The 23390-nt window shown below is 45.3% G+C and overlaps 1 protein-coding gene and 1 long non-coding RNA gene across 3 annotated transcripts in view; one reads left to right on the forward strand and one right to left on the reverse strand.

The window, feature by feature from the left end:
• LOC307211090 overlaps window positions 1–23390 on the reverse strand; it is a 387208-nt gene that overhangs the window by 212964 nt on the left and 150854 nt on the right. The window lies entirely within an intron of this gene.
• IARS1 (isoleucyl-tRNA synthetase 1) overlaps window positions 19823–23390 on the forward strand; it is an 84125-nt gene continuing 80557 nt past the window's right edge. Inside the window, exon 1 of one of the 2 annotated variants that reach the window (XM_079967259.1) lies at window positions 19823–19990. The gene's annotated coding sequence lies outside the window, so the exon portion shown is untranslated. The remainder of the gene's footprint in view (window positions 19991–23390) is intronic. The other variant, XM_079967258.1, reaches the window with a different exon arrangement.

Genomic DNA, 23390 nt, shown 5'->3' on the forward strand with positions numbered 1-23390 from the left:
TTGTTGTTGTTGTTGTTGTTGTTGTTGTTGTTGTTGTTGTTGTTGTGTTTCCTTTTTCTGAAGGGACAAGGAAATCAGAATGACTTTATCAGCTGCAGCTCCTTTCTGAGAAAGCAGCTTTCTGCATAATTCATCCTTATTTTTCTCATATTTTAAGTAAACTTCCTCTACATAGATCAGTTGAGTAAACCCAACCCATAAAATAAAAAGGAAACAATGAACTGTAGCATAGGTAGTTTAAAATGTGTAACTTTTGGAGGTAAACTGTTATTAAGGAATATACATTTTTTAGACTTTGTGTGAGGATTTTGGTAGACCACAATATTATGCAATAACGGCAGGATCAAAAATAAAACATTGTTCCAAGCAAGAATTTACACAATTAGCTGAAGGAATAACAACAACAGTCATAATCTCATTAGATGAATACCAGCAGAATGACATCTGATTGTTTTGGAGTTTTTAAAAAACTTTTGCAGCAAGCCTGGGAAATATTAGGGTGACGTGTAATAGGCAGCAGCCTTGCTGAGCTGATAGCAGATTGTGCTACAGATTAAAACCATAGACAGCTGCATTTCCGACACTTGCCAAGGCCAGCCTTACCATGAGGCAAATTTTAGGAGCAGTTTGTGGTAATCTTTGCAATAGGTGGTACATTTGCTGCTGTGGATTATCCTGTTGCACAAGACTGTGATCCTGATAACGGACAGTAACAATGACTGTTCCCCCACCCACCCAGGGCAAGTGTGAACAAAAATCGCATCTGGTTAAGCAATGTGTTGAGTAGCTACATTTTAACTCCTGCTACTGTTATGGGGCGGGAAAGCGGGGGGTAAAATCCTGTCAATTTGTGTCAAGAGATTCCGGTCATATATTTTTGTGCTTTTATATTGCATATTGTGTTTTCCTATTGTAAACCATCCTGTAATCTTCGGATAAAGAGTGGTATAGAAATTTAATTTATTATTATTATTATTAATATTATATTATAATTTAATAATAATGATAATAATACTCGGAGAGCAGAGGATAGCAGGCAGTGATAGCAAGGACCCAGGAGGCTCCAGATAATGATGGGGGAGGGGGCTCTGTCAGGGGCGGAAGAATGGGGCGGTGGGGGGGGGTTCGCACCAGGTGTCTTCACTGAGGGGCGACATTCGGCGTGCCCCCCGCGTGACTCCCAGGCCTATGCTGAGCTGTTGGGGGAAGGGGCGGAGCTGCACTGCCTTGCCAGTGACCTTTCCCCCTTTGTTTTGACAGCTCAGGAGAGGCTTGGGAGTCACAGGCATGCAGCAGGCTGTTGCCCCCCACTCCCGGGCTGCTTCCGGGGTGGGGAGCCTCCTGCGAGCTGTCAAAAGGAAGAGGGAAGGGAGGAAGGCTGCTGGCAAAGCAGCATGGCTCCCCCCCCCACAGGAAGCAGCCTGCCATGGGCAGCTCGCTCTGCCCCATGGCCCTGCCCCCGGGAGCACAGCATGCCCGCCACTCCGGGTGCCAGAGCAACTAGCTCTGCCTCTGGCCTCTGTACAGGTGTGTGTGTGTGTGTGGACAGCTGCTCAGCAATGCCTATCCCAAGGGTCAGCAACCTTTTTCAGCCATGGACCAGTCCACCGTCCCTCAGACCATGTGGAGGGCTGGACTATATTTTGAAAAAATTGCCCCACAAATAACCCAGAGATGCATTTTAAATAAAAGGACACATTCTACTAATGTAAAGACATGCTGATTCCCGGACCATCCACAGGCCGGATTGAGAAGGCGATTGGGCCACATCCAGAGCCCGGGCCTTAGGTTGCCTACCCCTGGCCTATCCTAATGGTCACCCCGGGACCACTCTCAACAGGAATTCATCATGGTAAAAGAGGCAGGAAACATTAAATAAAAACAAACCAAAGGGGAACCAAAACAGAAGTCCCTATTTATATGTTAACTCAATGTAGTTTGTGCAACAGGGAAGGGGTATGCTTAGGATCATTGGATTTAGATAACTGTGCTGAAAATGCCACACATTGTTTATGAAATTCATATTCCGCCCTTCCTCCCAAAGGAGCCTAGGGCAGCAAACACGAAAGTGATCTGACAACACAATACAATTAAAAACCAAATGAAACAAAAGTATACAGTGGTACCTCAGGTTAAGTACTTAATTCGTTCCGGAGGTCCGTACTTAACCTGAAACTGTTCTTAACCTGAAGCACCACGTTAGCTAATGGGGCCTCCCGCTGCTGCCGTGCCGCCGGAGCACAATTTCTGTTCTCATCCTGAAGCAAAGTTCTTAACCCGAGGTAATATTTCTGGGTTGGCGGAGTCTGTAACCTGAAGCGTATGTAACCTGAGGTACCACTGTATTTAAAAAAATTAAAGATACCTAAACACACATGCCTCAAAAGTTGCAAAACCTAATTTCCTAATCTAAAGTCATTTATATTATAGATTTAGCCATTTCTCAAATCCCAACGACTGCTGTTCTTAGCTTTTAAGAAACAGTAGGGAGAGTGACAGGCATGAACAGGCATAGGTGAAGCTCCTGCCCACACAAGGCTTCCCACAGGGCTGGCCCAGCACGTTTTGCTGCTGAGAGAAAATGGAAGGTGCCACCTCCTTCCCTGCCACCTCTGCCACTCCCCGCAAGAAAAAGGTGGGGGGAAGGAGGCTGGCTAGGGGTGGGGAATCAATGGCATGGAGAAAGAAGAGGAGGAGGCGGCAGGCGGTGAGGAGGGGGGAGTCAGCAGCAGCATGGAGAATGCATTGGTGGCATTTGTGTCAGGGGTGGGGGCGGCAAGCAGCACACCGCTTGCGGGCCTAGATCTGCTGCTTCTCCCAATGGTCCTATGCCTGCCACACTGAGGCAACTGCTTCACCTTGCCTCATGGGTGGGCTGGCCCTGCTTCCTGAGCACATATCTGAAATTTGAAATGTTGTAGCGTATAGCATACTTTTCTTTTTTTTTAGTGAGAACTCAGGCATTCACCGATAGTGTACAGGGCTTGCAGCAGAAATGTAAGGCCACTTCTGTTTAGGAGGGAGCGGTTAAGCCAGTGGCACTTTGAGGTTTATTTAATCATCCAGTTTGCAATCTAGTGGGTGTCCAAACAACTACTTCACAGTTAATTAAAAAAAACTACAAAAAGGGGGCACAGGGATCTTACAGAGTGCTATTACATTTATTTAAAAAAACAACAACCCAAAAGTAGACTTTCACTGATAGCTGTCTACTCCAGTGAAATTCCATAATTTCAAGCACTGTAGCGCTCTTGCATCTTGCTGCCATTTAGGGTCTACATTTGAGTGTGTTTTATTAGAAAACTGCTACCTCACAATGCTGCAACCTATTATGATAGTAAAGAGATGTGGGTGGATGTTTAACTCCTGCAGTTCCAGGAGAGGAACAAGCAGCAACGGGTGTCCCAATGGATTGAACTCTTCACTAGGTAATCCTTAGTGGCTGCCTGAGACAGCAAAAACAGGAATTTCACGACTAAGTTGCTAATGCTCAGCTGTGTGCTATACGGCTACTTCTTTTATAAATATGGGACACATCTACCAAGTTTGCTCAGTTTATTTTGTGTTCTCCCCTTCCTCCATTGCATGGGACTTGTGTGGAACTGCATGGTATTTGCCTGAATCAAACCATGCACATTGCAAAAGGGAGTTCTGGAAAAGCAGGGGGAACTCTGGCCATCACCCACATACATAAGGCAAAGCACTTTGCATATCTCTTAGGTGCACGTTTCTTAATGTTGGAAAAGTGGCAGCCTGCCAATCAGAATTAGATATATGCTGCCCACACTGCAAGGTATGTATAAAAAGGCTCAAGTTACACTGATACGTGGCAGTCTCTCGTGTGCTATTGTGCTCAGGTTATCCTACATGGAATAGGTCATGTAAACTAAAGTTTCAGAATCAATGGCTCCACTGTTACTTTCCCTGCTGCTTGTCAGACATTCTTGCTTGCCATGCAGGAAACCACACCAATGCCAGGAGAGCTCAGGGAATGCTTAGACAGTTGTGCGCAGGAGAGAGAAGTGTGCTAATCTTTAGCAACACTTAGGACATTTTAAGTTTCCACCTTCCTGTCCTAACTCCAAGCTCCCAGAACTAGCAAACACCTCCTCTTGCACATTTTGGCAGGCAATGACCGCTATTGCTCTCCCCCCCCCCCACTTCCAACTCCAGTTTACCAACTCTAGTTGCCCTGGTGACCAAAATGTTTCCCATCAAGAGACTGAAAAAAAATCAAGTAACCATACATTTTATTGGAAAATTATTTTTTTCCTGCAACAAACAAGTAGTATTTGAAAGCACACTAAAAAAACAAGCGGTTTCTCAAAATCTGACACCTCTTCTCTGTGCAAGCAAGCTGCTGCAACTTGGAAGGGTGGGAACTGGCTTGTAGGAACTGGATGTCTGTGATCTATTTATTCCTCTCTGCAGCACGTCCAAGTGTTCCCTAGTACATGCTTCCTTGCTGATCATATGAGCAAACTGCTACAGAAGTTGAGCTGAGAGATCTTGTTTCTCCCTCTAGTGTTCAAAGCTGGATCTTGGAGTGCCAGGTAATTTTCGTCCCTCCATTTTATCAACAGTGTTCATGGTAGGGAAAAATGGCTGAATGAGAATACAGTGGTACCTCGGGTTAAGAACTTAATTCGTTCCGGAGGTCCCTTCTTAACCTGAAACTGTTCTTAACCTGAAGCACCACTTTAGCTAATTGGGGCCTCCTGTTGCTGCTGCGCCGCTGCTGCACGATTTCTGTTCTCATCCTGAAGCAAAGTTCTTAACCTGAGGTACTATTTCTGGGTTAGCAGAGTCTGTAACCTGAAGCATCTGTAACCTGAAGGGTATGTAACCTGAGGTACCACTGTATTTCAATTTTGAATTGTATTGCTTCTTCTCCAGTAGAGGATATTTGTTGTGGGATATGGTGTGCACTTTCGTAAAGGTGGCTGTGTTCCTTTATTCCCTGCAGGCTCTCAAATCCCTCCCACCACCTTTGTTCCTCACTCTTGCCTACTGCCTTGTTGAGTCAGACGTAATGCTGGCTTACTTGTATTCCTTTCCTCACACTGTGCCACCAACATGCAAACCACACTTTGGGTGTCTCCTGTTGTAATGTTTAGCTTCTAAGAGGCAGGCAGTCAAGCTGGTCTATATACCTCTTTGACACTTTCTTATTTTTAATGGTGGAGTGGGCACTTGTGCTACTTCCCTCCTATTATGACAGCCCAGGGATTTAATGATGTCTCTTATTTAAAGATCTGCCCAGTATTCAGCACAGAACAGCAGACAAATAAGTTTACCTAATTTTGGAACTGCCTCTTTCACAGAATGAGCACTGTCAGGCTTGCAGATCCCCTTCCCTCCTTCCACAACACTGGCTTGGTCTTCCCCTCTCCCATTGCATCTTCCCACCTCCCACAGAGAAAGAGGTGAAAAAACCCCACAAGAAGTCACATCTCATTTCCTTTTATTATAAAAAGTGTACTTCATTTACAGTCATAATCATAGAATTTTGCATATCAATTGGCCTGGCCCCATTTGACAAAAACGCAAAGGGGTAACAGGGAAGAGTTTTGTTTTGTTTTTAAAAAATGCCCCAATACAGAGCGTCTTTCTCTTTCAACTCCCTTCTCCATCCATCCCCCAAATTAACTGGGAGTTGAAGGCATTTGGGATGTAGCTGCATTCTTCCTGATTATGCCATCATAAAAAAAATACACAAATGTTAGAGAACACAATGCGTCTTACATAAATGCTGTTATCTCTTTTGACCACATAAATTTTGTTCTTTGAATCTGAGCAGCTTCTCTGAGCATATTCCATAAAAATGACAAATTCAGCCAGAGCGCTTCCTTTCCCCTCCCCACCCCCAGTCAAAATCTAAATTTTCCCTCCTCAGGGTCAGACAGACATATTTTGGTACCTGAGGTGAACCACAAAATGGTGCCCCCCACTTCCAGGGGAAAAGTGAGGGAACAGTAGGGGAATAAAGATCTACATCAGGATCTGCTGCCCCTGTGGATGCTGCTGCTTGAGGGAATTGCTTCACCTTGCCTCCTGGGGGGGGGGGCTAGCCCTGCCTCTCCCAATGATAATCTTTAATAATAATGGTGTGTCCAGAGGGTCTTGTTAAAACCATTGACCAGAGTTGTTGCAATTTCCTTGGGCAGGAAATAAAAATGAGGATCCAGTAGGATCTATGACAGACTGGAGTGTCACCACGCAGGGGACAGAGATGGCTATTTGCCCACATACGTCAGGGGCAAGTGTGAGACACAAATTCAACAAATCCTACTATCTTCACAGGTTGCCACCTTAGCAAGTGTTTATCCACACACCTTTGTGGTAAGTTGTGACTTGACCATTGGTCCATTTGGGGGGGGGGGGGGACAGTCAAGAGATTGAGGAGTTTTCAATACACTGAAGCATACATTCATAACCACCACAACCCACCCCAGCTACCCAGGCGGTGTGGCTCCCGAGATCCACTCGGACAAACGGCGGTGAAAAAAGATAACGTAACAAGATGACATTCAGCACAGCCACAGAAAGAAAAGAAAAGCCCAGTCAGGTCAGGCGATGCTGCTACAAAACTCGTGAAAGTCCCTTTCCATGAAGATCTCGCTCTCGATGACATCGTCCTCGGAGGGGAAGTACTGCAAGCTCTCCTCTTGCAGCGCGCCCTCCAGGGATCCTCCGAAGAAGCGCAGCCCGGGCGCCTGCGGCGGGAGGCCGCCGTCGTCGGGGGGCGGCAGCAGCGCCGCCGCCGCTGTCGTCGGGGCACAGGCGGGCGAGGGCGACCCGTCGGCGCTCGGGCAGTCCATGAGCGCCCCGCGCGCGTTCTCCAGCACGCCCAGGTACGAGTCCATGTCGAGCGGGTCCATCTCGCAGTCCGAGCCTCCGCTCTCGGTGCCCACCGAGTCCGAGCGGAGGTGCATGAGCTGGTACTTCTCGCGCATCAGGAACTGGTTGGTGTTGCGCGGCGCCCGCATGCCCGGCGCCCGCTTGCCCATCATGTTGACCGGGCGCAGAGACAGCAGCACCCGCGGCCGCGTGGGCCGGTAGCAGCGGGGCCAGACCTTGGCTTGCTGCTGCTGCTGGTAATAGTGCTGGCGTCCGTGCGCCCTCGAGGAACTGGGGTTCCTGCCCCGCCTCCGGTGGTGCCAGCTGGGCCTGCCGCGGCCGAAGACCCTCCGCGGCTGCCCCCTCTCCTTCAGCGGCTGCAAGCGGGAGAACGCCCCTTCCGGCACCTCTTCGCCTCTCCCGGCCTGGGGGGGATCCCAGCAGCGGACCCCCTTGCCGCACATCAGCAGCTCTTGCCGTCTCAGCATAGCAAAGGACACTCCTCTCGCATATTTCCGGGGCAGCTGCCAAGCAACCCCCCCCAAAAGCAGCAGCCCTCCTCGCCTCCTCCTTTCCCCCTCTCTCTTCTTCTTTCTCGGGTCGGTTTCTCCAGGCGCCCTTCAAACCTCCAGATCTCCCACACTGGGCTCTCCTCGCCTAGCTTCTACCTTTTCACAATCCGCTCCGTTTTTTTCTTGACCAGAGCCTTTTTGCAGCGCATAGCCCGGCCGAGAGGCTGCAGGCTGAGGGGCAGCTTGACCACCTCGAAGGCTAGCTGCTGCTGCTCAGAGCTGCTAGGTGGGTCCGGGGGTGTTTTGCTCAAGTCCAAGACCCCCCTTTCTCTACAGGAACTGGATTTTGGTGCCTGAGACGGTGGGGAAAAGAGAGGGGGGGTGAGGAGGAGTGAAGCGCCACTGGGCTGTGCCTACAAGTTCCGCTCAGCTCAAAGCACTCAAAAAATAAAGCACATACCGAACTCTCCCTACTCGTTTCAGCCTCTGTGTGTTTGAACGCTTCGCCTCGCCCACTTATATATATAGTTTGGAATAATCCAATAGCAGCCACTGTAGGGGGGTGAGCCGTTTCCCACAATTATCTACACAAATATTCCCACAAATATTTCCAGAGCCTTAACTGGAGGGACACAAATAAAACGCAAAAATTAGACAATCTGAGGGGAGGAGGAAAGATGCTGCTGTGAGGTTCCTTCCCCCCCTTTTTTTTGGTGTTTGTGTGAGGGTGTATATCTATATCTATGTTGGTTTGGTCCAAATCGCAAGGCAAGTAATTTTCTCCTGAGCTCCTATGCACAAACTGTACTTACGCTTGCGTTTTCTTCCGAGAGCCGCGTCTTCGAGGTCTCTTCCGTAAAGTGCTTAGCTGTCCGTAGAAGCGCGAGCGAGTGGGGTAGGCGCGTAAAATGGCTCAAAGTGGGTCGCTGAACCCGGCAGACGCGAAAGGAGTGTGGCGGCCCGAGAAAGTTCATGTCCGCATCTCGGTGGCGGAGAGATAGAGCCGTCAGAATGCAGTCTGCGGTTCCACTCCTAGGACGGAAGGCTGCAAAGCGCATTTTCAGTGACATTCAAGGCTCGCATAATATACATATATATATCTACAGTACTCAATTCCTTCTTAACGCTGATCAGTTTAACTCCTTCTTGCCTCTTAGCCACCTCTCCACCACCCACCCAACTCCCATGTCAGCTGGCAGACGATTCCGCCATCCTGTCTCCTTGCCAGGGCAGAGAAAATGGTGGACTGTGTTCCTTGAAGGTGGACATATTTGTTTGGACGTTTCCACTTGCACCCCGATTTAGAAGCAAACCCCTTTTAGTTCAGCGGAGTTCACAAGGAAACATGTTTAGGGACTTAGCTCTCTTTTCAGAAACATGAAGCAGCCCCGGCGGGGAAGCAGCTTCCACAGGTGCTTCCTGAAATACAGAGTGCTTCCCTCCCTCACCAATGAAACATTTTCTCATAAACTGTCTGGCTAAGACTGCAAACCTATGCGCACTTTCTAGAAGCGAGGGTAGAACTCTCTGAACACAAAGATATTTATTCTGCGTAAACAAGACGCTGAGATTGGACGGCACGGGGTACATTTTCGGGGGCAGTTCAGTTTAAGAAAAGTGAGCAGTGCGGCTCATCTATCATTGCTAAGGTCAGGTTAATGTTACTTTTTAAGAATGCGCGTTGTTGTTCTTATTCTTAAAATGACTGCTATATAGTACAGTACTGTGTAGTAAATTCCTTGCAATGGCGGCGGGTGGCAAAGAGAAGCCGTGGAAGATGGTGTACTAGGAGGAAGAGGATGGGTCAAACGTTTCCCTATTTACAAGAGTGCAGCAGCGCCAGCACGAATCGAAGGGGACGCGCGCGCAGCCAGCTCTTCTGGCCTTGTTTATAATCGTCACGTGGAGCAGTTCTTGCACACACCCACCCCGAGAAGATGAGTAAACAAACAGAACTGTCTCACGAAGAGACTTCAAAAATAGGAGTTTACGCTTTCTTGTGTTCCTTTACTTATTTTCTCCCAGTTCAGCTTGGGTTTTTCAATGTGGATTTATTTTATTTTTTTGCAGATATTTCAGTGGGATGGGAGGGTCTTGATGATGATGATTTAGATTCACTACTTTTTGCTGGGTGCATTAATGCACACCTTGTTTCTTAATGGTAAACGACCACTTTAAAATCTTGGGCTTTGCACTTATGGAAAGCAGGAGGACCATAATAGCTGCAGGGGATATGTGAGGATCTGGCTCCCTATCCTAATTATTCATTCCCTCCTTTTTTTTAAAAAAAGGAAAACTATCCCATTACAAATTGATATATGTCAAAATGTGAAGTTTATATGCTACCCACTGGCTCTCAGCCAAACTCTAGTTGTCTTAAATGTCCTTAGGGCCCTTTCAGATTTTTTTTGTGTAGCTCTATAGCTTCTGGGTCCCCCCCCCCGACTTATCCCTATACTTCCACATGTCATAATCTTTCCATCGATATTCTAGAACACTGCATTCACCAAACCACTTTTAATTCAATTGCAAAATGATCTGGCATTTGTAAAATATCCAAAATAGTTCTGAAATGTTTGCATTGTGTGGAAGTTTTGTGCAATTGCCCACATTTTGCATGGCTGATTGGTGTGTGTAGTTTGAGCAGCTCTGTTTTGCCCCTTCCCCTCCATCAGACTTTTTGCGCAGGAAGTTATATGTAGCTCAGACCAAAACAGTGAACTGGAGAAGTTACTGCTGTCTGATCTCCTCATCTCCATCATGCTGGAATAGCAAGGATTAAACCCCACACCCCATCCACACTCATAACTCATTTACTGGTTGGAGGGGCAAATACGTTTACTTATAATTATCACGATTCGTAAGAGGTGGAATTATTACTTGTGTTGGTAGGTCAATACTGGGTTAGTGGAGGAGCAGGGATCCCCCAAATCTCTGGGTGCCAGATTTTTCCTTCTAGTTTCTTGGGTGCTGCGGTTTAATCAGAGCTTTGACAATTAAGGTGAGGTGACAGGCTGAGCTTGTTTTGCTGCAAGATAGAGAGGCAGAGGGAGATGATGGCCCTGCCATTACCCCATCGCAAAAGCCATCTAGAAGACAAAAGACCCTACAAGGGCAACATGAGTGTGATGTCACACAGGGAAAAAATTGTCCTTTTACGCAGAGGTTTTGGGGCAAGGTGTTCTGGGAACAAGGAGGAGGAATGTAGGCAAAACTCCATGTGGCGTGGGCTAGAGGAGGCTGCACTGTGAGACTGTAGGCGATGATTGGCTGTTGCTACTTTGGCCCCAAGCTTGCTGAAGCTGTGAGAGGAGCAATGAGGGACACTCTTTGAACATAATGTTCTGCACCCCCTCCATTGAAGGCTTCAAGTGTAAATATGTATGAATAAACCATATTTCTAAAACTCTGCAGAATCCGCTGTGCCTTGGTTTTCCAACAGAAACCCAACCTTGGGTGAGTGCCTGGAACCCCCTGGCATCCAGCTACTGCTCAGCAGAGATTGGCCGTGGTGTGCAGCTATGGGCTGGATTCCAGTAACTGGCCTGCACAATGACTTCCGTTAGTGTAATGGGACTTGCCCCCTCTCTTCCCTCCGTGCCCCCAATATATTGTCTCAGGGGTGTGCTTGAGAGAACCCTCAGAATATGCAGGGGAATGAGAGGGGAGAGAGTTGGTCAGGCAAGCAGAAATTCTTGTGCTTTCGGAAACTTTAGCATGATGTCAAATTCCTCCCTACATTTTCACAGGAGGCTACATGAATGGATTTTGCTTCACATTCCAGAGTCTTGTTAGTCCTCATATTGATGACAATAAAAGCATTTGTTTGTGTGTGTAATACACTGCTCAGTTGGCTGAGCAATGGCTGGGATGTTTGTAATGATGTACCTGTATGATATATGGATATGCTTAACGTGATAAAATCCTATTCTTTGGCATTGGCTGGATTAGACGACCTCCTGATCCTCTCTTTTTCTCTTCCATGTGAATATTTCAAATAAAGTCACAGGGATAACTTATATCACCACAGGGAGTCCAAAATACATTCACCAGCTAAATAATTCTGAGAGGCCTAGGTTAAGACCAGGCATAGGCAAACTCCGGCCCTCCAGATGTTTGGGACTACAATTCCCATGATCCCTAGCTAACAGGACCAGTGGTCAGGGATGATGGGAATTGTAGTCCCAAACATCTGGAGGGCCAGAGTTTGCCTATGCCTGGTTAAGACGGTACCCTTGAAATATTTTTTCATGTGAGGAAGAAGTGTTTTGCCTGAGGCAAAACAGAAGGCAGTGTCAGGGATGTAACTCAAGACACCTTGACTCACCCCACTGGTTCACATTGCCACCTCATCCTGTTTCTTCACCTGGTGAAGAACTACAAAAATGAACTACAATACAAAGCATGACTTATTACTAATAAGCCACCATTGACTAAAAAAAAAAAACAATGTTCAGAGGAAAGGATCAGCTGCTGAGAAGAGCCTGTCATTTGTCTAATCCAGGCATCCCCAACCTGTGGCCCTCCAGATGTTTGGCCTACAACTCCCATGATCCCTAGCTAACAGGATCAGTGGTCAGGGATGATGGGAATTGTAGTCCAAAACATCTGGAGGGCCGAAGGTTGGGGATGCCTGGTCTAAGCTGTGGAGTGGCAGTAGAAAATGAGAATCAGAATTGTGTGGTGGTTTAGCATCTATTCAGATCTCTGATGAAAAGTATGTGTATTCATTTAGAATCAAAATGTGTCTGATGTACCAATTGCAATTAAATAAACCAAATTCTGTTGCTTGTGGAACCAAAACAACCACAGCCACATACATGGAACCATCAGCAGCTAGCTGATTGTAACTACCTAGTTTGCAGAAATGCACAACATCTTTGGAAGAAACCCTCAGGAGGGGATTGAAATGGATCGTGGCTATTGATGTGTACACCGCTTCCCAAATCAGTGGTGGGAGTGTACTGGAAGTAGAGTACATGGGAGTGTGTACACAGCCTTGGTGCAATCTGAATGTGAGTTCTTGAATGGGAATCAAAACCAGTCTCACCTTTCAATTTGCAATATTAACAATGGAGCACATCGCAGGGCCGCCAATGAGCACCTTTCTCAACATTACACTCCAACCTACAATCAGGTTATAACAGTGAATTATACTGTAAGGCTGTTTGTAGACTACTCTCTGCAATGTGTAGATAAAAGGACCTCTGCCTTTCAAGCCTTTTTCATGTCCTCTTTCCAACAGTCCACACATTCACTTAGTAGTCATATTTATAAATCAAGTGTGGAAAAGCCAAGTGATGCACATAGCTGTGTGCACCTAGATTTAGCCTGGGAAAGGCACTCTGCATACTCATATCCCTGCTTTGTTGTTTTGTAACCTCTGAGACAGACACCTGGCATTCAGCATTCCAGGGCTAAGCTTTCATGTCAGACCTGTAACTGTCATCTAAGCTATGAATAAACTATGTGTGTATTTTGTCACATGGAAAGTAGTGGGATGAGAAAAGGTGATGTCATTGCTTACCTTGTGAACGTATATTTGGATAGACTTTGTAACAGCTGATGCGTGTTGGAGTCCACCTGTTCTAAGAAGTGTCTATGTTAAAAATGCTGGGAAGCTTTTGGGTCTTCAGACACCCTCCCAACCCACTCATTTTATCCTAAATATGCCAAGGGTACAATGCACTCTCATAAACCTCAAGACTGCTATTTCCCCCCTGAGAGCCAGTGTGGTGTAGTGGTTAAAAGCGGTAGTCTCGTAATCTGGGGAACTGGATTCGCGTCTCCGCTCCTCCACATGCAGCTGCTGGGTGACCTTGGGCTAGTCACACTTCTTTGAAGTCTCTCAGCCCCACTCACCTCACAGAGTGTTTGTTGTGGGGGAGGAAGGGAAAGGAGAATGTTAGCCACTTTGAGACTCCTTAAAGGGAGTGAAAGGCCGGATATCAAATCCAAACTCTTCTTCTTCTTCTGCTCACTCTTTTCTTTTTTAAAAATCTGCCTGGACAAATAAAATAAAATTAAAATCCACATTTAAATAGCATTCCTGGGGGGAAAGCTGGGCTTAATTCAGGGCAGGATTCTATCAGGAAAACTGCTTCTTAATCTTAGAGTGGAGCCTGCAAAAATGTGAATAAAAAGGTGCATCTGAGCATGTTCAGAGAACCATTCCTTCATCCTTGAGTAACCACACCCTGTGCCTAGTCTAATTACTAATGGCTGGCTTACCACACTTTAAAGTGAGTGAAACAGTGCACATTACCAACTACCGAGTTGGGAGCAAGGGCAATACAGTCTTGAGTCTAAGCCTCCTTAGCTGCCCCACTGTATATAGTCTGATTTAAGGAGTAGGTCTTCCAGGACTAATTACGTGACATATATTCAGACTTTGGTGTCTCCCTTTCAACAAATTAATCACTGGGAGTGTTATTTTTCCATGAGACTTTCCAATAGACTGCAAAGTTATAAGGCTTAACATTAATATTGCTCACAGTACTTGAGGCTTTAATGGAGGATGCAGAATCATCAGGCTCAGCTGATTTGGAGAAATTATCCTAGAGTACCTTACTATAGGAATTTAGGGAAACACTGTATTCATAATTGTCTGCCTTAGGGCTGGCTCATATGTCACCAATACTGGTAAGGCCCATATGATTCAGCTTGACTGCCTGAAGCAATGCATGTGTACTAAGCACTCTCCACTTATGCAGCTGTGACTTCCTAGTGCTGATTCTTGCAGCAGCAGAACATTTTTCATCCTCCATACAGGTAAGATCATGTCACATCCAAAAACAGCTATGCTCATCTGCTAAGATTCTCCATGTAACGGTGTACCCAAACAAATATAATTTGTTTTAAAACATTTAATCCGTGGTGTTTGACAACTTCCTTTGCTGCTATTGTGATAATCATATTGGCCCACATTGCCCTTTCCCTCCACTGGGAGTCCCTTGGGACTGCATGCCTTCAGGAGAGTGGTGGGTGCTGCTTGTAGTCTGAAACACAGAATAACTCTAACTTAAACATACCTGTTTGACGTTTATGGTTTGCACAGAATGTGAATCCTAGTTTGGTGTCACCTGCAGATTTGATGAGCATCCCCTCAAGTCATCCAAGACGTTTATAAAAAATGTTGAACAACAACAGGCCCAGGACAGAGCCCTGTGCCACCTCACTTGTCAACTTTTTTTACAGGATGATGAGGAATCAATAGTGAACACTCTTTGGGTTCTATTAATTAACCAGCTGCAAATCCACCTAACAGCAGTGCTTTTTTTCTGGGGTTACTCAAAGTTACGCAGTACCAGTGTCTCCCCCCCCCCAGATGTCAAAAGTGTGGCACTTACTGTAACAGCTTCATGGTGAGTTCTGGCACCTTTTGTTCTAAGAAAAAGCACTGCCTAACAGTAACCTTGTCCAGCCCATATTTTGTGTCCTTGAACTCTGATGATTCTTCTTGCTTGTATGGAAAGAAGACAGAGGGGTGTGTGTATCTGTAGAAACTAGACTATTATGTAAGCGCACATTTACATTAATACTGTTCCACACACTTCTGCCTCTTGCTCCACCCACCATTGGCATGTGACTCCTGTGGGATAAATCAGCCTCATATAACCAAATGCTTAATTCTAATGAATGCATAAAGCGGTTAAGACCATAGAGTAAGCTGTCCTGCCAGGCTTAGCTAGGTCACACACCCTCATCTTGGGAGGTAGCATTACCAAAATCTTTGTTCTCTCTCTTCCACGATGTGAACCCTAACAGTAAGGAGGTCCACAATGCATGCTCTGAGCTTAGATTGCGTGGCATAAGCAAGCTATCTTTGTGTTTGATACAATTAATTTACCACTTTGGAACTAACCTAGGTTTTGCTGCCTGTCTTTTCTTGCTGCTGTGTGGAATAGCACATGAATCTGACATTTGAAAAGTTTGTAAGTAAACAATTTCTAACCTACCAAATGTGTGGTCTCTTTCTATGCTAAGGGAAGTGGGGAACTTTGCAAGCAACATAGAAGGGCTATTTTAAAGGTATAACAGTCTAAACAGTCTATATTTCCACACTTTACTTTGCTGCATGTTTTGTGATTTTAAATCTCTGCTGGGGCTCTCACCCTGGCCTATCCAAATCATCAGTGCTTTTCACTAACTTTGAAATATTTATGAAAACAGATTTTAATAACTGAATCCAGAACTTGGATAAATATGAATATATGAAAAGTCCTTCTCAAGCAGATGTCTATAGGACTCTATAACAGTACGGTATTGAATGACTACCCAGTGAGGGAAAATATTGCCCTCTAGTGGTCTTTCACTCAAAGCTGATTGGCATAGCATTAAGGTACCAGGGTGTGTTTGAAAGTGGGGTCTGCAACCTTTAAGACAAAAAGAGCCACTTGGATCCGTTTCCGAAGAAAAAAAACTGGGAACCGCAAAACTCGCCATTATAAAAATAACTTTTTTGTCACTTTTTTATTATTTCTTTGTTTGACCCCTCAGAATTACTCCTCCTCATAGAAATAAACGTTAAATTAACAAGTTACCTTTTTTTTTTGTGTGTGTGTGTTCTTCACTCCCCTTCAAAACATTGACCAGCGTACATGCCCCTTACAATGTAGCGGGCAGGCGGGTGGGAAGGTGACATCGGGACGGTGCGTGACTAACGCACGCACCGCCCCCACGCGACGTCACAGCCAGTACAGCGCCCGCCACAGTGGGGAGTGTCGGGGCGCACAATGCGCCTCCTCCCCTCGCTAGTATCCGCCCTGGAGCCACGACAAAGGTGTAAAAGAGCCACATGCGGCTCCGGAGCCGCGGGTTGCAGACCCCTGGATAGAGTGAAGCTGTAAATGTATGCATGTTTTAACTCTGTTGTATAGCTGTGCTGTAAAATGCTTTACAAATCTCTGTGAGTGCTGCATTAATGAACATAAGTGCTGGTATTTTATTAAGAGATACCCTGTCCTCAGGTTTTCTGCATAGCCTCACTTCTAGAACTTGGGCAGTTACAGTTTTAGTGCATGCCATCTCCAGACTATTGCATTTTGCTTTCGGTGTATGATCAGCATCTTCAATTCCTTCTTGTTAAATGGCAGAAGAAATATTTTCATAACAAACCACAGGATTTTGTTGGAATTAAGATAACTACACCCTAGGTATGGAGGAACCAGAAACAGAAAGGAGGCAATGTTTTTATTTGCCCGTTTAGCTGTTAGAGAACTAGGTGAATATTTTCAAATCATATGGGACTCTCACTTCCAGAGCCAAGACTGATGGAACCAGATACCTTGATGAAGTATGGTATGTTTGCACCTTACTTTTAAAATTACTGTACTTTACTACTGACATTAATGTGAGGGGTAAAGAACTGCACTTCTTACTCTCCCCTGAAATTATAGTAGTAACAGAAGCCATTGTACTATAGAGGGCAAAATTCTGGACCTTGATCCAAAATGACTTGTGTTCCTCATTTGTGAAATGCACTGCTTAAGCCTAACCTGCCTGTCAGGTTTACTTTAAAGGTAAAGTTAGATAATCCCATCTTCTAAGGAGTACTGGATTATTTTCATTTTAAATTGAAGAATTTATGGAGGGTGAAGTATGTAGTAGATACTGTTGTGCCTTTTTGCTTTGATATAGGCTGAGAAAAATAGTGCCACTCTTAATATTCCTTTGCATTAATTATGTCACTGCTGCTTTTGAAAGTAGACACTTTACCCCGAGGAGCTGCCAATGTGTTGTGAGCTCCAACTGTCACAATTCCTGACAACTGGCATAGTTGGCTGGGGCTGCCGTTATAGCTGGCAACTTTGTGCAGGGCACCACAATGCCTATTCTTCATTTACCCCAACTATTTCCCCCTAGGAAGGCAGAAATTGCTACACAATACTTTACCTGCTTTACCTCAGCAATTGTTCCCCAGAAAAACTAATGTAGTTCCAAAGTGGTTCACTCCCTTTTAGGCAGTATAGGGAAAACAGCAGTGAACCCTGAAAGATAATCTAGAAATAAGTAAACACTGAACACTGATGAAGCCTGAGCCAGAAGGATTGTTCCTTGATTACTTACAGCAGCAAAATGCTGCTGTGAACACACCCTAGATTACAAACAGGCCATGCTGGTGTTCAAATTACATAAAAGACAAAACAGCAAAGGAAACACATGTTGATGGAAATTTAATATCAGTGATAAAAAGAAAAGAAGAAATAATGTTTGTACATCTCTGCCTATTTTTTTTTTTTTTGCCTATAGACAGCATCTGTTTCTCCATATAAATTTTCAGTATTTAATCTCTCCACATCCCCGCCCTGATGAATCACAATGTAGGCAGCCGCTAGCCTGAATTAATCTCCTCACTCCATTCCAACCAGCACTTTGAACTGGGCACAGAAACCAATTGGCAGTCTGTACAGTTGAGGTTGGATTGGTGTTATATGCTCAAACTGTCTTGACCTTGTGAGCAACCTGGCCACTGCCTTTTGCGCCAGCGGAAGTTTCTGAACCATATTCGGACACATATAAAGTGCTGCAGTAATCTAACCTAGAGGTTACTAAAGAATAGGCAACAGAAGTCAGGCTATGCCCATCCAGATAGGGGCACAGCTGGGCCACCAACCAATCTGATGGAAAGAAGTCCGTTCCACAGGCCCATCTGAGCCTCAAGCGACAGCAATGGATCCAGAAGTACACAATCCTTCAAAGGCAGTATAACCCCATCAAGAGCGGGCAACCTCCCATCCATCTGGTCTAGGGAACCACCCACTAACAGTGCCTTGCTTCAGTAATGGAGAGCCAATAAACTGAAGTTCAATCCATATAAGATTGAGCTTCAGTTTATTGGCTCTCCAGTGCAGATGTAAAGAAGTAGAACTTTCTGTTATCAGCATATTGCCGACAATGTTCTCAAAATTCATGGGTTACCCTATTCAGTGGTTTCATGTAGATGTTGAACAGCACTGGAGATAAAATCAGACCCTGAGGAACCCCACAAAGAAGGCTCCATGGGGCCGAAGAGCACTCTCCGAGCATCACCCTCTGGAAACAACCATCCAAGTGGTGCCACCCACCCACAACTCAGTTATATATAAGAAATTTATATATAAGAAAGCATACTGAGTTATATATAAGAAAGTATACTTTCTTATAGCTCATTTAACAACACAGCAAGAGGTCATTTTGAAATCCAGAGATTTTAAACTGCAACAGAGGAGGAAGACTGCAATGCAAACTACTGACATTGCAATTGATCAGTTCTATATCACTTATGGACTGAATCAGCAGAGAGAATTTTCAAATCACACTTCATTTGTTGATTGGCTTACAATTGCCACAATTTATTTCTTTTTATTTAAAAAAATAATAATTTCTATATAGAAACAATCCATTACAGTTATTCCCGTTACCCCATAAAAAACCCCAAGTAGGTCCACTTGTTATTAGTAATAACAAAACTTTAATTCAGTAGCTGCCAATTTAAAAAGTGTCGTTTCACAGAATTTCTGTATTCTTATTCAACAACTTTTTTTAAAAAAAACAAATGTTAATGTTTTCTTCTTTGGCGATCACTTGTAGCCGAGTAAGATTGTCTTCCATAAAGACGGTATTAAAAGTGAGTCTAAGTGACTGTGGAGGCCAATTCTGTATCCACATGTCCTTCCACAGTGGGGCCATAGGTTTCTGAACGGGAGTTGATAATGGTGAGGGGCTGCCAAACAAACCTTCCTCTTAGAGCGTTTTCGCCCTGAATTCGAGCGTCTTCAAAACCCATGGGCGTAGCCAGGAGGATTTTTTTTTGGGGGGGGGCAGGCCTTTTGTTAGGGGAGGCAGAACCTCAGTTTCCTATGTATTTTATTTTTATTGATTTCGGGGGGCGGGCAGCTGCCCGTCCTTGCCCCCCCTCACTTGACTACGTCCATCGGTGTTGTAAAAATTTTATAAAACAATGTGTAGGTGCAGTCCATTCGTAAACTCATCATTCGTAGTATCAGTTTGCATTTTTCTGTTGTGAAGATGCCCTAGGATCTTCCAGTGAGGGGCGGTATACAAATTTAATAGATAGATAGATAGATAGATAGATAGCAGTATTATTTGCAATATATATCTAATGCATCCTCGCCATCCATGTCTTGCATAAAACAATTAGGGCTGACGACTGAGAGCCTCGCAGGGCGCTGCGGCTATGAAAGCAGCCCCAGGCTGCACTGAGAGCCAGTCTAGTTCCTTCACAGACATTCCTTCTTTTAAGCACTCCCCCCCCCCCCCCTCGAGAGTGAGCGCGGCGCGGCTTCGCTCCACTCGCCCTCCGCCTGCCCTTCGCAAGCCAAGTAGGACGTGCGCGCCCTTCTACCCTTTCTTATCTCTACCATTCAGCCGCTACACGCCTCCCTGACCCTTCCCCCGAAACCTCGGCCAGGATTTATGGTTGCCCGGAAACCCTCTGGCCCAATGGGAGGCCGCCTTATTTGCAGCCTGTGCACGGAGCGCTCTGAGAGGCTGTTGCGAGTGGGCGTGCGGCGCCTTGCTCTTGCCCCTCCTCCTTCCTCTAAACTTCCTGTCATGCTTTCCTTCAGGTTGCATCATTTCTAGCCGGTTGGCTGCTGGGCCTACAGCCGGGTGAGTCCGTTGAGCTGGAAGGGCAGGTGCGTCTCGGGGGGGGGGGGGGAGCGGAGTGCGAGGTGGGGGTGGTAGGGAAGAAGGGGGCTTGTCCCTCGCACTTCCCGCCCTACCTGCCGCTGTTAGTGAGCCTGGCTCAGTGGCTCCCCGCCGTTCCCGGGGCTGACAGCTGTGGGTGTGATTCTGCCGAGGGCGGGGAGCGAGTGAGAGTTTCTAAAAAAGCCCCCGATATTTCCTGCCTCAGGAGACTTTGAGGATGGACTGAGCCCAATCTTGGGTGGTCACTATTTAATCTCATATTTTAAGGGAGCAACACTAGAGGCTGATTCCCCATGTTAAAAAGTACTGTAGTATCTCATCGCCAGCAAATTTGCCGAATAAACGCTGGTGTACTTTTAAAAAGCTTTCGTCTTCTTGTGTTCCTCACGTGGCTTAATTTTGCTTTTTCCTTAAAGAAATGTTATGTTTTTAAAGTTCTTGATATTAAGGTTCAAAATGGAGCTCTTGGGCTTAAGTTGATCCTTGGCCTAAGCATTCATTCATTCATTGATTGTGTGTGTGTGTGGGCTCCTCCCTTTCCCAGGTTTAAAATGAACTTAAGGATGACTAGAAATGCTTTGCTCTCATTTCCCCCCTCCCCACAGTAGCTTTCCCTTAAGGGTTGCTCTTCATAATCTCCTAACAAGAAGATACTCATTAGGAGGAAAGAGATGGGTATGTATGTATGTATCCATGAGAGTGAGGTGTATGTGTAACAATTCACCTTTATGTAGTTCTTCAGAGTCTTCAAAGCCCATTGCATACACTGTCTTAGTAATTATAGCAATGCTAGAAGAGAGAGTAATATAAATTTCATAGTTCAGGTGGAAGGAGAATGGGGCAGAGGGAGTGGTTTTTCAGATGCTTTTTAAAGAACTCATACCATCTGTATGTGTAGAGTCTAGGCTTAAACCTGCTCTTTTAGCAATTACTTCCAGTCAATGAAAGGCCTATCACCTCTCTTAATTGAATCCTAAAAGTATAGCTATCCAGTAAAAGTAGAAAATATACTATAATCAAATGGTACTAGCAGCATGAAATACTTGGAAGCCCTACATTTGTATCAAAGCAAAAATCTATTTTTGAGTATAGACACAAGCCTGACTTCATAGTAAATGAGCAAAACTACGGAGATTCACTATCCAGATGAGAACAGGGAGGCAACAGAATTAATAAGTAGTTCATGTCTTTGTTTTTGTTGCCATTTTGTGAGACAATGGAGTGTGCCTCCAGAGGTGAAATCAGACCATTGGAGAATCGCAGCACCTGCTGTGACTGCAGAGACCAGTAACTTGTAATTGTTGCCTCCTGTGTTATTTCAGTGTGTATGGAGGTCCCAAGCTGCCCAGACGACGACCCCCCTGCTTGGCCTCACTGATGTGGTCCAAAGGAAAGCAGAACAATAGATTTGGTACCTGCTTGGCTGCAGGAGTTGCCAGAAGGAGGTGTCCAAGACAGTATTCAATCATCTTAGGGACTCCACTCTGAATTTGTGTAGTGTTTACTCCTTAGTGTTTTTTTCTCCCCAAGATATCCCACAAGGCAGCGGAGGTATAGGATCAGTGTTTACCTTCTCCTAGATGGGCTACCTTACCAGGTTGATGAGCCCCATCTGCCTCAGTTCACTCTACAGCATGTGCAGAAATCACTTTCTTGGCTGTTGAACCCATTATTTGCCTCATCCACTCAATCCATCAGAGCCTGTTTTCACATGCAGGGGAAGTTCATAACTCACTGAGGGTTTGAGACCCATCAGCTACCCTCACCTGGTTTAGGCAGCCAGTCAACGCTATTTCCAGGGATGTGGCTGCTGTCGCATGCTGACAGCTTCTGGGAGCCACAGATGAGAGCTGAGTGCAGGGTAGGACTAATAGTTGACAATGCACAATGTGTTCCTCACCAGAGGTACTTCCCTCCCCTAACACCCCATACACCCCAGTTGATGTCTACTACTTAACTTACGGCCTTGAAAAGTTGTCCACACAACTGCCTACATCTGACTGATAATCTGTTTGTAACTTGTGTGATAATTGCATCATGAGGGCAGAGCTTCAGCCAGGGAGACAATATGTGCATCTTGTTGGATATCTCTCTTCTTTGTCTCCTGCATATGCTTTCAGGTATTTATTCCCTGGCAGTGGGTGTAACTTAGTTTGTCAATATTGAATTACAGTTTCATCACATTAATAGCCAGCCAGTATTTGTGTTAACTCATCCCCTCCCCTTTCCTCCTCTGAATCCACTGCCTTGTACAGAGAATTTGATAGAGGGGTGGAGTCAGTCTTTTATTTTATGCTGAGATGGGGAACATGCAGAATCTGTATCAGTGCCTTGCTGCATCTGCCTGTTCTAAAGTCCAGCAGAAATTGGGCGACCCCTTTCCCCAAGTTTCCAAGGACTTGGAAGAGTAGTATGGTTGGCCTCTTGTATCTATCATGGTGAAAGTCTCCTATTCCTCTGAGTTCTTTGCTATATGCAGAGAAATCTGAGAGGAGGGGTCTTTTTGCCTCATCTTGAAGTGAGCAGCGTGGGCTTACAGATGATTGAGATTTGTGGAGCCATGTTAGTGTGGATGGAATTATGTCCAGGACCACCATGGCTGTACCTTGGTATTTCTTCATAGTCTCTTCAGCTTATTAAATTCCTTCTGTTTCCGCATCAGGATGAAAGTGGGTGGTGGTACCAATGCTGCATGATGGAATTCCATCATGCTGCTATTTGAGTAGATAAAACAGCTGGAGTTCCTCACTGATTTGGCTTCTGCTGTACCTCCACTTGCGAGCATCTCCACATCTATAACCAGGCTCTATTCCCAATTGCAAAACACTTCAAACTTCATCTTCATTCATCTGTTGCTTATTTTACAGCTATGTTGGCAGTACAGTGATCACATTTATCAATGCAATCTTGCTGGCAATTGAAATACTTCCACGAGATCGCTCATTAAAACAAATATGATTTTGTGGAAATATGAGACATCCAGGAACAGTTTGCGCTGTTTCATATTTCACATTTTAGTGGAAAACCTAACAAGTTGTGTTTTGTTACTTTTTGGTGATGGCTAAATGCCAGGAGGTGTTCCTAAATGTGTGTGCTTGGAATAGCTGTGGCTGCAGCGGATATCCTGTGATGTAGTTCTGAGGCATAGTTTAGTATGCCAACCATTCATGAACATGTATGAAACTTTTTAAAGTTTGGGCAGGTGGATTTAAAGAACATAGTGTACAAATATAATGTTTCAGTTTTTGATGCCCATCTCCTGGGCTTTTGTCGTCCATCCATGTAGTATATATCTAGTATTTCTGACTAGGACTTTTGTGTCTACCTGCAGAAGTGTCCATAGGAATAGTTCCAGCTTTTGACAGATTTGTTGGGTGAATCCTGCCT

This window comes from Podarcis cretensis, assembly GCF_951804945.1.
Source record: "Podarcis cretensis genome assembly, chromosome: 2".
NCBI lineage: Eukaryota > Metazoa > Chordata > Lepidosauria > Squamata > Lacertidae > Podarcis > Podarcis cretensis.